At 41.1% G+C, this 16,976-nt stretch overlaps 1 pseudogene; it reads left to right on the plus strand.

The window, feature by feature from the left end:
• Positions 1-16,216: 16,216 nt before the first annotated feature.
• LOC150002798 (calmodulin-2 pseudogene) lies at positions 16,217-16,623 on the plus strand (annotated as a pseudogene).
• The last annotated feature ends 353 nt before the right edge of the window (positions 16,624-16,976 follow it).

The raw sequence follows: 16,976 nt of genomic DNA on the forward strand, positions 1-16,976 counted from the left end.
TTGTTACAGTAGTTCCATTACTTTCCCCTTTGCTCCCTTCTGCCCAGTATGTCCCTTCCCTCCAGCAATTCCACCCCCCTTATTTCATGTCCATGGGTCGTACATATAAGTTCTTTGGCTTCATCCTTTCCTATATTATTCTTAACATCCCCCTGTCTATTTTGTACCAAACAATTATGCTTCTTAATCCCTGCACCATTTCCCCATTTCTCCCCCTCTCCCCTCCCAGCTGATAACTCTCCAAATGATCCCCATACCTATGATTCTGTTCCTATTCTGCTTTGCTTAGTTGGATTTTGTTTTTATTTTTTAGATTCAGTTGTTGATAGTTGTGATTTTGTTGACATTTTAGTGTTCATAGTTTTGATCTTCTTTTTCTTAAGTAAGTCCCTTTGACATTTCATATAATAATGGCTTGGTGATGATGAGCTCCTTTAGCTTCACCTTGTCTGGAAAGCACCTCATCTGCCCTTCCATTCCAAATGATAGCTTTGCTGGTTAGAGTAATCTTGGTTGTAGGCTGCTTTTCATCACATTGAATACTGCTTGCCAGTCCCTTCCTGCCTGCAAAGTGTCCTCTGAGAATTCAGCTGATAGTCCTATAGCACCCCCTTGTAGGCAACTCTCTGCCTCTCTCTTGCTGCCCCCAGGACTCTGTCTATCTTTCACCTTTGGCATCTCAATCATGATGCATCCTGGTGTGGTCCTGTCTGGGTCCAGCTCACCTGGGACCCTTCGTGCTTCCCAGACCTGTAAGTCCATCTCCTTCACAAAATTAGGTAAATTTTTCTCACTTTTTTCAATTCTTGCTTCCTCATTCTGCACTGGTTGACTGTATTTTTCTTCCTTATGTTCCGAATCATTGATTTGAATCCCAGTTTTCTTCCCTTCACCACTGGTTTTGTGTGGATTTCCCTTCATTTCACTCAGCATAGCCTATACTTGTTACACGTTTACCATACTCAAGCATATATGTCAAGCCTGTGAGCATATTTATCACCAGTGCTTTGAATTCTGCATCTGTTAGGTTGTCTATCTCTTCATCTGTTAGGTTGGCTACCTCCTCGTTGCTTAGTTCTCCCACTGGAACCTTGATCCATTTCCCCTTTTGGGCCATACTCCTCTGTCTTCTCATTCTGACAGGCTCCTGTGTTTGTTTGCCTCTGCGTCCCAGGTAGAGATGTCGCTCCTGTTACATTGTAAGAAGTGGAGCCTTAGGGATTCATCAGTAACAGGCGACCTGTTTCACCATGTTGTGGCGCTGTATGTGGGGGAGGGGTCTGAGAGGGAACAATGCCACCTGCCCAGCACTCTCCCCTTTTCCAGGCACCTCTCCCACTTTCACACCAGACTGGCGCCTCTTTAGCTGCTTCCCTGGCCATCGTTTCCAGAGTGGGTGGGTCTGCAGATGTTCTAGGACCATGGGGGCCCTTTAAACAAGCGGACTGTGCTGAGACCAGCAGTTTCTGTCTCCACCCCAACTCCACTGGTCTGCACAGTCAGAAGCAATGAGGCTTGATTTTCTCTGGTGCTGGGACTGTGGGCTGCAAGGTTCAGTGTGGAGCTGGGAATGCTCCTCCGGTATCTCTCCCAACTTTTTAAAATGTGTGACTGCACTTTCTGCCGGCCTGCTGCCACCGCCAGTGCTGTTGCCACTGCTGTCACCACCACACCGCGTGTTCTCCACCCCAGCTCCGCCCCTCCTACCTGTCTAGATGAGTATTTCTTCTTTATATCTTTGTTTTTGGACTTCTATGCAGCTTGATTTTCTGGAACTTCTGGTTGTTTCTAGTTTGAGATAGTTGTATTCCTTCTCAGTTGTGGAGGGAGACGTACGTAGAGTGTCTGTCTACACCTCCATCTTAGCGAGAAATCTTTTTGCCCACTTTTTAATTGGATTGTTTGTCTTCCTGGTGTTGAGTCATATGAGTTCTTTATGTATTTTGGAGATCAAATCCTTCTTTATATATTTTGGATATCAAACTCTTATTTGATGTATCATTGGCAAATATGTTTCCCCATACTGTTGGTTCCCTTTTTATCTTAATGGTGTTTTCTTTCACTGAGAAGGAGCTTTTTAATTTGATATAGTCCCATTTGTTTATTCTTTCCTCTATTTCCCTTGCCCTAGAGAATGTATCGGCAAAAATATTGCTGCATGGGATATCTGAAATTTTATTGCCTATGTTTTTCTCTAAGACTTTTATGGTGTCACAGCTTACAATTAAATCTTTTATCCATCTTAAGTTTATTCTGATATGTGGTGTAAGTTGTTGGTCTAGTTTCATTTTTTTGCATGTACCGTTCCAGTTCTCCCAACACCACTTTTTGAAGAGGCTATTTTTGCTCCAGTGTATTCTTGCCTCCTTTGTCAAATATTAATTGATCATAGAGACCTGGGTTTATTTCTGGGCTCTCTATTCTGTTCCATTGATCTATATGTGAGTTCTTATACCAGTACCAGACTGTTTTTATTACAGTAGTCTTGTGATATAGTTTGATATCAGGTATTGTGATCCCTCCTAGTTTGCTCTTCTTTCTCAAGATTGCTGAGCCTATTTGGGGTCATTTTTGATTCCATATTAATTTTTTTTTCTTTTTTTTTATTTTCAGATTTAATGTGTTTTATTGATTAAAATATTACATTTGTGCCAATTTCCCTTCCCTCTGCTCCCCTCCACCCGGTGGCCCCCCTCCCTCCAGTTGTCCCCCCTTTTAGATTATGTCCATTAGTTGTGCATACAGTTCCTCCCAACCTCTCTCCGTCTATTCCATTCCCTCCTACCTTGATCCCCAATTCCTATATCATCTCCCTCCCTTTCCCCATTCCCCCTCCCTGTTGACCTCCCCCCAATATGCTTCCCGTACCCACAGTTCCTTTTCCACTCTCGTTGCCTATTTAGTTTGCCTTTGTTTCATCTCCCTAGCTTCTGTTTTTTTAAACTAGTCCCTTTAACATCTCATATAACAGTGGTTTGGATCTAATGAACTCTTTCAGTTTTATTTTGTCCTGGAAACACTTTCTCTGTCCTTCTATTCTGAATGACAATTTCGCTGGATAGAGTATTCGTGGTTGTAGGTTTTGGATTTTCATTACTTTGAATATTTCTTGCCAGTCTCTTCTTGCCTGTAGGGTTTCCCTTGAGAAGTCAGCTGATAGTCTAATTGGGACCCCTTTGTACATAATTCTTTTCTTCTCTCTTGCTGCTTTTAAGATTCTCTCTTTATCTTTAGTTTTTGACATTTTGATTATAATGTGTCTTGGAGTGGTTCTCCCTGGGTCCAGTCTCTTGGGAACTCTCCTTGCTTCCTGGACCTGCAAGTCTATTCCCTTCCCCAAGTCTGGGAAGTTCTCCTTTATTATATTTTCACTCAATTTTTCAAGTTCTAGTTCATCTTCCTCATTCTCTGGCAAACCAATGATTCTTATGTTGGGCCTTTTATAGCTGTCCCAGAGGTTTCTGATCCTCTCATTGTTGCTTCCCATTTCCTCTCGCTGCATTGGTTGACTGCTTGTTCCTTCTCCATATTCCAGTTTGTTGAAATGAACTCTGGATTTTTTTTTCTCACCATCTATCTCGTATGCGGTTTTGTTCCTTTCGTTATGAAAGTTTTTCGCTTCTTTCTTATCTTTTTCCTGCTCTTTTGTGAATTCTGTAAGCCACCTGATAACAATGGCCCAGAACTGAGCCTCTGACAGGTTTCTTATCTGTTCATCTGTCAGGTTCTCTATCTGCTGCCTGGTGAGTTGTGTCACCGGGATTTCTATAGTTGTCTGCCTCATTTTGACAGATGCGTTTTGTTTTCTTGGGCCGGCTGTCGGGGGCAGTGCCTCTGTACGCGTCATAAATCAGCGACCGGCGCCTGCCTGTCCGCGACCTATTTCACAGCCCTGTGGTGCTTTCTTTGGGGGCGGGGGTCCAAGATGGATTCACACAGTTATTCAGCTAGGAGACCGGGATCCGTCCTCCCGCCCCCCTGGGCCTCACTGTTCAAGACGATGCGGCGGCCGCTCTCCCCAGTGCTGGAGTCGCGCACCGCCAGGGGCTTGATGGCAGCCGGGATTCCTCGCCGCCCGCCGCTCCGGGTGCGACCGCAAACAGCACTGCCCTCTTTAACTCTTACCTGCCCAAATGGCACCGCTGGTTTATAACTTAATATGTTGGGCTTCCGTGTAGTTTTATTTTCTGGAATTTCTAGTTATCCTTTGTTTTGAAGTAGTTGTATTCCTCTCTAGTTGTAGAGGGAGACCTAGCGTGTCCGTCTAAGCCTCCATCTTGGCCGGAAGTCTCCCATATTAATTTTTGAAGTATTTGTTTTAGGTCTGTGAAGTATGCCATTGGTATTTTAATAGGGATTGCTTTGAATCTGTAAATTGCTTTGGGTAGTATGGACATTTTAATGATGTTAATTCTTCCCATCCATGAACACAGTATATGCTCCATTTATTTGTATCTTCCTTAATTTCTTTCTTCAGTGTTCTGTAGTTTTCTAAGTACAGATCTTTTACCTTCTTGGTTAAGTTTCTACTACCATTCTTAATAGTTTATGACATTTATACTCATTCGTATTTCCTTCTCATTTCACAGCAACAAGTGTGCATCTTCCACTTGTGTTCTGGATCTTACAACATTTTACCTGATATACCTACTATCATTCTCTTCTGTATTTCCACCTTTCCTCCTAAGCATATAATCATGTGTGTTTTGCATCTTTAAACAAAAAAAGCAAACTTGATCCTATTCTCCACTTTAGTTACTATTTTGTCTGTCCTTTTCTGGTCTGAGCCAATCCTCTAACAGAGTAGGTATGTTCTGTATCTCCATTCCCAAATCTCATACTTTCTCAAATGATAGCAGTAAGGCTTGCATATCAACCATGCTACTGAAAGTACTCCTCAAAGTTACTGATACCAGATTTAATGGATGCCTTTCAGGGCCCTCTTACTTATTGAATAAAATGATGCCAGAACAACCAGCCCCTCATGTTGGGATTTCCTTTCCTGAACAGTACCGAGGTCATTCTTTACTAATTACATATCTCAAAGGGCTAACCTGATATCTCTAATGACATCACATTAATGAAGGTCAGAAAGTCAAATGTTAATTACTGTGCTAGATGTCAAAATTTTAAATTTAGCTAAAAAAGACAAAACAACAACCCAGAAACCTCTTTGTGGCATTTAATAACACTGACTACCTTCATCTTTTATTTATTTATTTTTATCCTCCCCCCAGGAAATGTTCATTGATTTTAGAGAGACAGGAAGGGAGGAAGAAAGAGAGGGATAGAAACATCGATGTGAGGGAAACATTGATTGGTTACCTCTCAAATGCACTCTGACTTGGGACCTAACCCACAACCCAGACTTGTGCCCTGACCAAGAATTAAAGTGGCAACCATCAGCTTTGTGAATGATGCTCAACCAACTGAGCCACACTAGTCTGGGTACCTTCTTCTTCTAACTGTCTCCTCAACTGGCTTTGGTGACACAACTCTCCTAGAATTCTTTTTCCACTCTAGAAATTTCTTTTCAGTTTCCTTTTTAGGGATATGTGTGTGTGTGTGTTTGAAATCAACTGAGTACCTTCAAAGTGCCAGACATTGTAATAGTTTGTACACATTATCTCATTTAATCCTTAGAACAACCTTGTAAGGTAGGTGTTTTTAATCCTCATTTTACATGAGGAACTTAAAACTCAGAAAGGCTAATAACAATCTGAGTAGCAGATTCACACCCAGGGTCATCTGTCTTTAGAGGTCAAGCTCTTCTGCTGTTACAGTGCTTCTTCTTCATCATACTTCTCCAGCCCATACGATGGCTTTAGTACTGCTTAATTGTCTTTAACTTCAGTTGAAACATATCAGTGTGCATTAAAGAAAACACATCAAAACTGATGAATTTTTGTGTAGCCATTTTAATATTGAAGATGGAAAAAATACACATTTTCAGCATATTATGCTTTATTATTTCAGGAAAGGTAAAAGTGCAACTAAAACACAAAAAAAGATTTGTGCAGTGTATGAAGAAGGAGCTGTGCTCAATCAAACATGTCAAAAGTGGTTTGTGAAGTTTCATGCTGGAGATTTCTTGCCAGATGATGCTCCATGGTCGGGTAGATCTGTTGAGGTTGATAGTGATCAAATCGAGACATTAATTGAGAAAAATCAACATTATATCATGTGGGAGATAGTCAACATGCTCAAACTATCCAAATCAATAAAGTTATTGGTGAAAATAAAAAATGTGTCTTTATTTTATGGAAAGAACCTATGGACTTTTTGGCCATCCCAATATTATATATATATATTTCTTCTACTTACTGCTGTGCCTGACACATAGTAGATGCTCAATAAGTACTTATTGAATAATGACTGAATAAATGGATGAATGAGTAAAAAAACAGTGTAAGTGTATGATAATGTTGACTATAGTCAAAGTGTCCAGAGAAAGAAAACTATGACTCCAAAAAACCTCCGCTGCCTTGCGGCATACCTCTTCAGGGGAAAGGCTAAGGGAGTAAACCCCGACAGAAAATCCGGAGCCGGAGTCCCTAAGGCGGTTTGACGTTGTAGTCAACACCGGCAACTCCTGCAGCGCACCTGAAACCAAGCTGTATTGACTCCGTCTTTCCCTTGGGCCCTTCAGCTGCAAAGAGAGGGGGCGTCTGCTGCATGGGCAACAGCAGACCCTCCATACCCTGCCCAGGCTCTGTAGCTTCAGCTTCACTGGAGAGGACACCCCAGCGTCATCGCAAGATGTCGATTCAACATGGGAGGAGACAGATACCGTGTCACTCCCGAGTCGGACTGCACAGCCATTCTCGGCGGTGCAGATAGACTCTTGAGAAGCTACACCATCGTCTCTCGAGATGGACGGCTGCTGAAACGAAACGAAGTCAAAGTGTTATCAAAGCCCACAGAATCCTATAGATAGAGACATTAACACTCCCAACCTCAGTGCACCCTGCTCTTCTACTCGCTCATGGCACTCCAGCCACACCAGCCTGCTTTCTGTTCTTCAAACACCCCAACCTCATTTCTGCTTCAAGGCCATTGCACATGCTGTCCTCTTTTACTACAATGCTCTTACTACAGCTTATTTCACAGCTGGCTCCTTCCTGTACTTCATTGTCTGAGCTTAATCACCATCTCTTCAGAGAAACTTTCCTGACCATTCTATCTGTAGAACTCTTTCTTGCTTAACGTTTTCATGACTGCATCATCCTTTATAATTATTTTGTGTTTGCTTGATTATTTTTTATATGTGCCCACTAAAACATAAGCCCCTTGAAGTCAATTCACTTGTCCAGGGCCACCATGAAGATTAATACATGGGTGCCTAACTAAGGTGGGTAAATTAACTAAAATCTAGCTGTCCTCTCTTTATTCACCGGAGGGGCTGTCTTTTAAAAAAATTGTCCCAAGGTATTATCCAGGCCAGAAATGGACATGATTTTGTCTGTCTTGCTCAATAGTTTATTTCCAGCATCTAGAACAGTGACTGATACTTACTGGACTCTCATAAAATATTTATTGAATATCTGAAAGGGAGTTATGTCACTGCAGTACAGGCTTATACAAAGGGGGGGGTGCAAAAACCCAGAATTTGGGTACTATAGAAGTCCACAAATTTCTTCATAGAGTAAATAAAATGACTAAGTGTAAAGAAGGATCCTCTGCCACCACTGCCTCCATATTGTAGTCTCTCCACCCTGGCTCCACTCCTCCTACCTGTCTGGATGAGTACTCCTTTGTATTTTCCATGCAGCTCAATTTTCTGGAACTTCTGGTTCTCTCTAGTTTTGAGATAGTTGTATCCCTTCTTAGTTGTGGAGGGAGATGTAGTGTGTCTATCTATGCCTTCATCTTGGCTGGAAGTTCCAATACACAGTTTTTTATAAATAAATTCTGAGTTTTTTTGGGTCACCCCCTCATATTAGAGGATAACCAATGAGTTCCTAACATTGAAAAGTCTTCTGGATCCCTTAAAAAGTTAAAAATGAAATTGCCTTATGACTCAGTGATTTCACATCTCAGGCTATACCCTAAAAAGCCTGAGACACTAATTTGAAAGAATATATGCACCCCTATGTTTATTGCAGCATTATTTACAGTAACCAAGATATGGAAGCAACCCAAATGCCCATAAAAAAAGTTGTGGTACATATACACAGTGAATACTACTAAACCCTAAAAATGAATGAAATCTTATCTTTTGCAATAGCATTGTGGACCTAGAGTGTATTATGCAAGTGAAATAAGAGAATGACAACACCAAAGGTAAGATGGCGGAGGAGTGAGGAGAGGTTGCGGTTTTAGGCTCCGGAGACCCGTCTGCAGTTTGGTCTAATTGCAGACAGAACATCTCAGTGAGCAGCTGGACATTGGCGGGAGTTGAGCCAAGGCACTGCTGGATTAGAGAAAATCCATCTGGAAACAACCTGTTTAGTGAGGATAGCGGAGAAAAAGGGGACGAAACGGGATTCCTGACTGGGGCGGCTGCCCGAGCTGTGGCGGGAAGCACACAAAGGATTTTTGGTGACCACAGGCTACCCCAGAGAGGAGTCAGGGGGAGAGCGGATCTCTGCCCGCTGGCAGAGAGGGGACTCGACCAAGTGGCATTGGCGCTGAAGGATAGGAGACAGCGTGCTGACGGGTAAGTGAGAACATAATTCTCCATTATATTTTTCTCTAGTGGACGGTGGAGAGGGGAGGAAAGTTTGGGTGTGGTAGGCCGTTCTGGAGGAGCCCAGGCGCAGGGGCGCGCTAATCCACTCCTCAACCCTACCATTGGGTCGCGGGGGCGCACATAGGGAAGTGCTCTCATTCACTGGCCCAGGTGCGCGGGGCCGTGAGTCCAGGCGTCCCTCGGACACTCCCCAATGGACATAAGATCAGTGCCCCAACGGGCACAGGGAGGGCCCACTGAACACGCAGAGGACTGTGCACAGACACCCCTAGACAGCTCCCGTGGGCGCAGGGCCCCAGGCCGGAAAGCAGACCACTAGCGCAGGCTCTGTTTGTGCCCACCCAGACGGGTGAGGGAACGGGGAGGCTGCAGCACGGGAACAGCGGGAGGCGGCGACCCACGGACGCTCGATTCCACTGAGCACAAGTGTCCCCGGCCCTGCCCTAAGAGGCGAGAGACCAACTCCCGGAGCTCGGCTCAGCGGGACTGAGGGCACGGGGCAGCCCGCGAGCGCGAAAGCACCTCAGCCCGGGGTAAGTGGGAGCTCTCGGGCCGCCTGCGCGGGCAGGGTCACCTCGGCGCGAACCGGGAACCGCCGCGGCCCAGCGAAAGCAGGAGCCAATCCCGGGGAAAGCGCTCGGGCCGCCCGCGCGGGCAGGGTCACCTCGGTGCGAACGGGGAACCGCCGCGGCCCAGCGAAAGCAGGAGCCAATCCCGGGGAAAGCGCTCGGGCCGCCCACGCGGGCAGGGACACCTCGGCTTGAACGGGGAACCACCGCGGCCCGGCAGCAGTGGGCTCCAACCGCGGGGCAAACTCTCGGGCCGCCCGAGCGCGCAGGGGCTTGCGCGCAAGGGCACCTCAACTGGCTACAGTGGGCAGCAAGGTAGCGCGCCGTGCCGGCAACCGCGGGCGCGCACCATAGCGGCAACCGGGTGCGCACACCAGTCCGGCAAAAGAACAAGAACCTCTGACCTGCCACACTAGACCAGCTGCGGACCCAGAAAAAGAAGGCAACACACCAAGGCTAAAACGGAGTAAAAACATCGTTTTTTTTTTTTCCAAATTTTTTCTCCCAAATTTTTTCTCCCTTGTTCTTTCTTTCTTCTTAATAATTTCTTTTCTTTCCTTCTTTCTTTATTCTTTTCCTGGGGTTTTTGTGGGGGGGGGTTTGGGGGGTATATATATATATATATATATATTTTTTTTTTTTGGTTCAATTTTTTTTTCTCTCTTTTTTCTTTCTTTCTTCTGTATTCTTTCTTTTCTATCTTTCTTTGTTCCTTTCTTGCTTACCTTTTGGGGTTTTTTGGGGGGGTTGTGGTAAATTTTTTATTTTCTTCTCTTTCTCTCTTTCTTCTTTTCTTTCTTCTATTTTCTTGGGGATTTTTTGGGGGGGTGTTTTTCCTCCACCTCTTCCAATAATAACAAACTTTATCTCTAACGTGTTGCATATAACCTCTCCTTCTCATCCTTTCTCTTTAATAGTGGTTTATTCGTTTGTGTGTCTAGCTTAGCCCCCCTATCACTTTAAATAATACAATATAATTACTATATAAACCCAAATACAATACAATCCCACTTTCTTACTATACTATGTATTTTTCTATCCTTTTCTTCTATTTTTCTTAACATACAATGTAAATATTACTAACTGGCTTGCACAGTCTCAACTATTATTAATCTATCAACCCCTCTATCAAAAATTATATTTTTCCTCCTCAAAAACAACTCGTATCTATTCTTCTTATAGTATAAAAGCTCAAATCTCTTTACATTTATATTAATACGGGCTAGTTGGCTAACGATAGCAGGATAGAGTGGGGGATACTTTCTGAGGGTGTGGGTCTCCTGCCTGGGCTGTGTGTTTATGTCTTTAACAGCATATCCACAAAAGAACTCAAGACAAAGCAGATAGAGTGACTCTCAACCAAGTAGCCAGAAGGAAGATCCTATCAAAGAACATCTGAAATATAACCGAACAGCATAAACAAACGACATAAAGGGTAACTCAAGACCATCAGGCTCAGGATATCAAAGAGACTGCACCACTGAAACTCCCAGACCTTCGATAAAGAATATTACACCACAAAGGAGGGAAGTCAAAGCAGACTACCCCCCCAAAAAGTAAATAAATAAATAAATAAATAAATAAATAAATAAATAAAAACAAAAAGAATCCAACATGGTAAGACGCAAAAATAACCCCTCAATGAAAAGAAAAGAGGAATCCTCAGAAAGAGAGATAGACGAAATAGACATAGCCCAAATGTCAGACATGGAATTCAAAACAATGGTGGTAAAGAAGCTCAATATACTCGACATCCTTAAAATCAACTATGACAACCTTCAAGGAAGTTGCCAGCAGCTCCAAGAAAATTACAGGGAACTTGCAGAGAACTACACCAGCATAAAAAAAGACATAGAAATTGTTAACAAGAACCAGGAAGAACTTAAGAATACAATCTCTGAACTGAAAAACACAGTAGAATCAGTCAAAAGCAGACTAAACGAAGCAGAGGATCGGATTAGTGAGTTAGAAGATAATGTAGAGAAAAACTCCCAGACAATACAGCAAAATGAAAAACGATTGAAAAAATATGAACAAGATGTAAGGGAATTACAGGATAGCATTAGGAAAAATAATTTAAGGATCATCGGAATACGAGAGGAAGAAGAAAAGGAACATGGAATTGAAAATCTGATAGGAGAAATAGTGACAGAAAATTTTCTGAACCTGATGAGAGGAAAAGCTATGCAAGTCCAAGAAGCACTGAGAGTTCCAATCAAGAGGAACCCCCAAAAACCCACTCCAAGGCACATCATAGTTAAAATGGCAACATTCCAAGACAAAGAGAGAATCCTAAAAGCAGCAAGAGAAAAGCAGCAAATAACATACAAGGGAGCTCCGATAAGGCTATCAACTGATTTCTCAACAGAAACATTACAAGCCAGAAGGGAATGGTCAAAAATATTTCAAGCAATGAAAAACAAAGGCCTACAACCAAGAATACTCTAGCCAGCAAGGCTCTCATTCAAAATAGAAGGTGAAATAAGGAGTTTCTCAGACAAAGGAAGACTGAAAGAATACATCTCCACAAAACCAGCATTGCAAGAGATGCTAAAGGGACTGTTCTAAGAAAAAAGAAGGAAAAAACAAGAGAGGAGAGGAACAGAGGTACAAAGGGAAATGAATAAATACACGTCAATAATAACCTTAAATGTAAATGGATTAAATGCTCCAATTAAAAGACATAGGGTAACGGAATGGATAAGAAAACAGGACCCACATATTTGCTGTCTACAAGAAACACACCTCAAAACAAAAGATTTACACAGACTGAAAGTAAAGGGATATAAAAAAATATTCCAAGCAAACGGACCGGAAAAAAAAGCCGGGGTAGCAGTTCTCATATCAGACAAAATGGATTTCAAAGCAAGGACAATAAAAAGAGACAAAGAAGGACATTTCATAATACTTAAAGGAACAATCCATCAAGAAGATATGACTTTGATAAACATATATGCACCCAACATAGGAGCACCCAAATACATAAAGCAAATACTAGAAGACCACAAAAAGGATATCAACAACAACACACTCATAGTAGGGGACTTCAACACTCCATTATCAACAATAGACAGATCATCAAAGCAAAGAAACACCAAGGATATACAGGCATTGAACAACACACTAAACCACATGGATCTAACTGATATATATAGAACTTTTCCCCCCAAAGAAGCAAAATATACATTCTTTTCAAGTGCACATGGGACATTTTCAAAGATAGACCACATGATAGGTCACAAAACAAGCCTCAACAAATTCAAGAAAATTGAAATCATATCAAGCATCTTTTCAGATCACAATGCCTTGAAACTAGAAATCAACCTCAGAGGAAAAAATCAAAGACACCCAAACTCATGGAGATTGAATAACATGCTATTAAATAATGAATGGGTTAACAATGACACCAAAGAAGAAATCAAGAAATTTCTAGAAACTAATGATAATGAGCACACAACAACCCAAAACCTGTGGGACACAGCAAAAGCAGTCCTGAGAGGGAAGTTTATAGCAATACAGGCATATCTGAAAAGGCTAGAAGAATCTGAAATAAAAAACCTAACCACAATGCTACAAGAACTAGAACAACAACAACAAACAAAGCCTAGGGCAAGAAGAAGGAATGAAATCATCAAGATCAGAGCAGAACTAAATGACATAGAGACTAAACAAACAATCCAAAAGATCAACAAAACTAGGAGCTGGTTCTTCGAAAAAATCAACAAAATCGACAAGCCTCTAGCCAGTCTAATCAAGAAAAAAAAGAGAGAAGACACAAATAAACAAAATCAGAAATGAAAGAGGAGAAATCACGACTGATACCTCAGAAATACAAATGATAGTTAGAAATTACTTCAGACAACTGTATGACAAGAAATTTGACAATCTAGAAGAAATGGACAAATTTCTAGAAACATACAACTTTCCAAAACTAAATCAAGAAGAAGTGGAAAGTCTCAACAAACCAATAACAAAAAAGGAAATTGAAACTGTAATCCAAAATCTCCCGGCACACAAAAGCCCTGGACCGGATGGCTTCACAGGCGAATTCTACAAAACATTCAGGGAAGAACTAACTCCTATCCTCCTCAAACTGTTCCAAAAAATCCAAGAAGAAGGGAAAATCCCAAACTCTTTCTATGAAGCCAGTATTATCCTAATCCCCAAACCAGGTCAAGACACAACAAAGAAAGAAAACTACAGGCCAATATCACTGATGAACATTGATGCTAAAATCCTCAATAAAATATTGGCAAACAGGATCCAGCAATACATCAAAAAGATCATACATCATGATCAAGTGGGCTTCATTCCAGGGATGCAAGGATGGTTTAATATTCGCAAATCAATAAATATAATACATCACCTAAACAGAATGAAAGACAAAAATCACATGATCATATCAATAGATGCAGAAAAAGCATTTGATAAAGTACAACACCCATTTATGATGAAAACACTCAGCAAAATGGGAATAAAGGGAGCATATCTTAACATAATTAAGGCTATATATGAGAAGCCTGAGGCCAACATCATACTCAATGGACAAAAACTGAAAGCATTCCCCCTGAACTCAGGAACGAGACAAGGTTGTCCACTCTCTCCACTCCTTTTCAACATAGTGTTGGAAGTCCTAGCCACAGCAATCAGACAAGAAAAAGAAATAAAAGGCATCCAAATTGGGAAAGAGGAAGTGAAACTTTCATTATATGCAGATGATATGATAGTATACCTAGAAAATCCTATAAACTCCACTAAAAGACTACTCAATATAATAAGTGAATTTGGCAAAATCGCAGGGTACAAAATAAATATACAGAAATCTAAGGCATTCCTGTACACCAACAATAAAATAGCAGAGACAGAGACAAAAAAGAAAATACCATTTACTATAACAACAAGAAAAATAAAGTACCTAGGAGTAAACTTAACCAAAGAGATAAAAGACCTGTACTCTGAAAATTACATAACATTGAAGAAAGAAATTAAGGAAGAAACAAATAAATGGAAGCAAATACCATGTTCTTGGATGGGAAGAATCAACATCATCAAAATGGCCATACTACCCAAAGCAATTTACAAATTCAATGCAATCCCTATTAAAATACCAATGACATATTTCACAGACCTAGAACAAATACTCCATAAATTCATATGGAACCAAAAAAGACCCCGAATAGCAAAAGCAATCTTGAGACAGAAGAACACAGCAGGAGGAATCACAACACCAGATATCAAACAATACTACAAAGCCACTGTAATCAAAACAGTATGGTACTGGCATAAGAACAGACATATAGATCAGTGGAACAGAATAGAGAGTCCAGAAATAAACCCAGGCCTCTATGGTCAACTAATCTTTGATAAAGGAGGAAGGAACATAAAATGGAGTGAGAAGAGCCTCTTTAACAAATGGTGCTGGGAGAACTGGATAGGGACCTGCAAAAAAATGAAACTAGACCACCAACTTACACCACACACGAGAATAAACTCAAGATGGATCAAAGACTTAAATGTAAGCCGTGACACCATAAAAGTCCTAGAGGAAAACATAGGCAAGAAAATATTAGATATCTCACGTAACAATCTCTTCACGGATACATCTCCTAAAGCAAGAGAAATAAAGGAAAAAATAAATAAATGGGATTACATCAAACTGAAGAGTTTCTGCTCAGCAAAAGAAAACATCAGCAAAATGAAAAGGAAACCAACCATATGGGAAAACATATTTGCCAATGACATCACAGACAGGGGATTGATTTCCAAAATATATAAAGAGCTGATACGACTCAACATCAAGAAAACAAACAACCCAATTAAAAAATGGGCAAGGGACCTGAACAAACACTTCTCCGAAGAGGACATACAGAAGGTCCATAGACACATGAAAAAATGCTCAACATCATTAGCCATCAGGGAGATGCAAATAAAAACCACAATGAGATACCACCTTACACCAGTCAGAATGGCCATCATCAACAAATCAACAAGCAACAAGTGCTGGCGAGGATGTGGAGAAACGGGAACCCTACTGCACTGTTGGTGGGAATGCAGACTGGTGCAGCCACTATGGAGAACAGTATGGAATTACCTCAAAAGATTAAAAATGGAACTGCCTTTTGAACCAGCGACTCCACTACTAGGATTATACCCGAAGAATCTTGAAACACCAATTCAAAAGAACTTATGCACTCCTGTGTTCATTGCAGCACTGTTTACAATAGCTAAGTGCTGGAAACAACCTAAGTGCCCATCTGTAGATGAGTGGATCAAAAAACTGTGATACATTTACACAATGGAATACTATGTAGCAGAAAGAAAGAAGGAACTCCTACCATTTGCAACAACATGGATGGAACTAGAGAGAATTATGCTTAGTGAAATAAGCCAGGCAAAGAAAGAAAAATACCATATGATATCACCTAATACAGGAAACTAAAGAACAACACAAACAAAGGAACTAAATAGAACAAAGAGCAGAATAGCAGTCAATAGGGGGGAGGGGAGAGAGAGAGAAGGGGGATAAGTAAGGGAAGGGTTTAATTAAAGAGCCTGTATAAAAGACTCATGGACATGGACAACGGGGAGGGATATGATTGCGGGAGATGGGGTGGGTTGGGTGGGGGAGAGAAATTGGGGGAAAAGGGGACAACTGTAATTGAAAAACCAAAATAAAAAAAAAAAAATAAATAAATTCTAAAAAAAAAAAAAAAAAAAAGAGAATGACACCACCATATGATTTCACTTATACATGGAATCTGAAGGACAAACAAACAAATAAAATAGTAATAGACTCATAAATACAGAAAACAGACTGACAGTTGACAGAGGGGAGGAGGGTTGGGGGCTAGATGAAAAAGGTGAAAGGATTAAGAAGTACAAATTGGAGTCCCAGTAATGTGAGTGAGCTGAGTGTTTGTGTGGTCGAGTCTTGGAGACTTGTAGCACTTGCAGCATGGCTGACCAACTGACTGAAGAACAGGCCGCAGGATTAGAAGAAGCTTTTTTACTATTTGACAAAGATGGTAATGGAAATATAACAACAAAGGAATTGAGAAGCAGAGTTACTGGACATGATTAATGAAGTGGATGTTAATGGTAATGGCACAATTGACTTCCTGGAATTTTTGAAAATGATGGCAAGAACAATGAAAGACACAGACAATGAAGAAGAAATTACAGAAGCACTCTGTGTTTGGTAAAGATAGGAATGACTGTGTTAGTGCCTGAGAGCTTCATCATATGATGACAAAGCTTGGAGAGAAGTTAACAGATGAAGAGGTTGATAAGCTGATCATGCAAGAAGATATTGATAGTGATGGTCACTATGAAGAGGTTGTACAAATGATGACAGCAAAGTGAAGACATTGTGCAGAACGTGTTAAATTTATTCTACCGAAGAGTTTATTTGCTTTTCTTTGTTTGTAGTTTATCTGTAAAGGTTTACCCTACTGTCAAAAAATATGCATATATGACTCAGCAAAGTGGGAATAAAGGGAACACACTTCAATATAATAAAAGCCATATATGAGAAACATACAGTCAACATTATATTCTACAGGAAAAACTAAAAACTTTCTCCCTAAGATCAGGAATAAGACAACAGTGTCTGCTTTCACCACTCTTATTCAACATAGTAATGGAAGTTCTAGTCACAGCCATCAGACAAGAAAAAGAAATAAAAGGCACCCAAATTGCAAAGGAGGAAGTAAAAC

This window comes from Furipterus horrens, unplaced genomic scaffold (assembly GCF_987537825.1).
Source record: "Furipterus horrens unplaced genomic scaffold, mFurHor1.1.pri manual_scaffold_8, whole genome shotgun sequence".
In the NCBI taxonomy this organism is placed as follows: Eukaryota; Metazoa; Chordata; class Mammalia; order Chiroptera; family Furipteridae; genus Furipterus; species Furipterus horrens.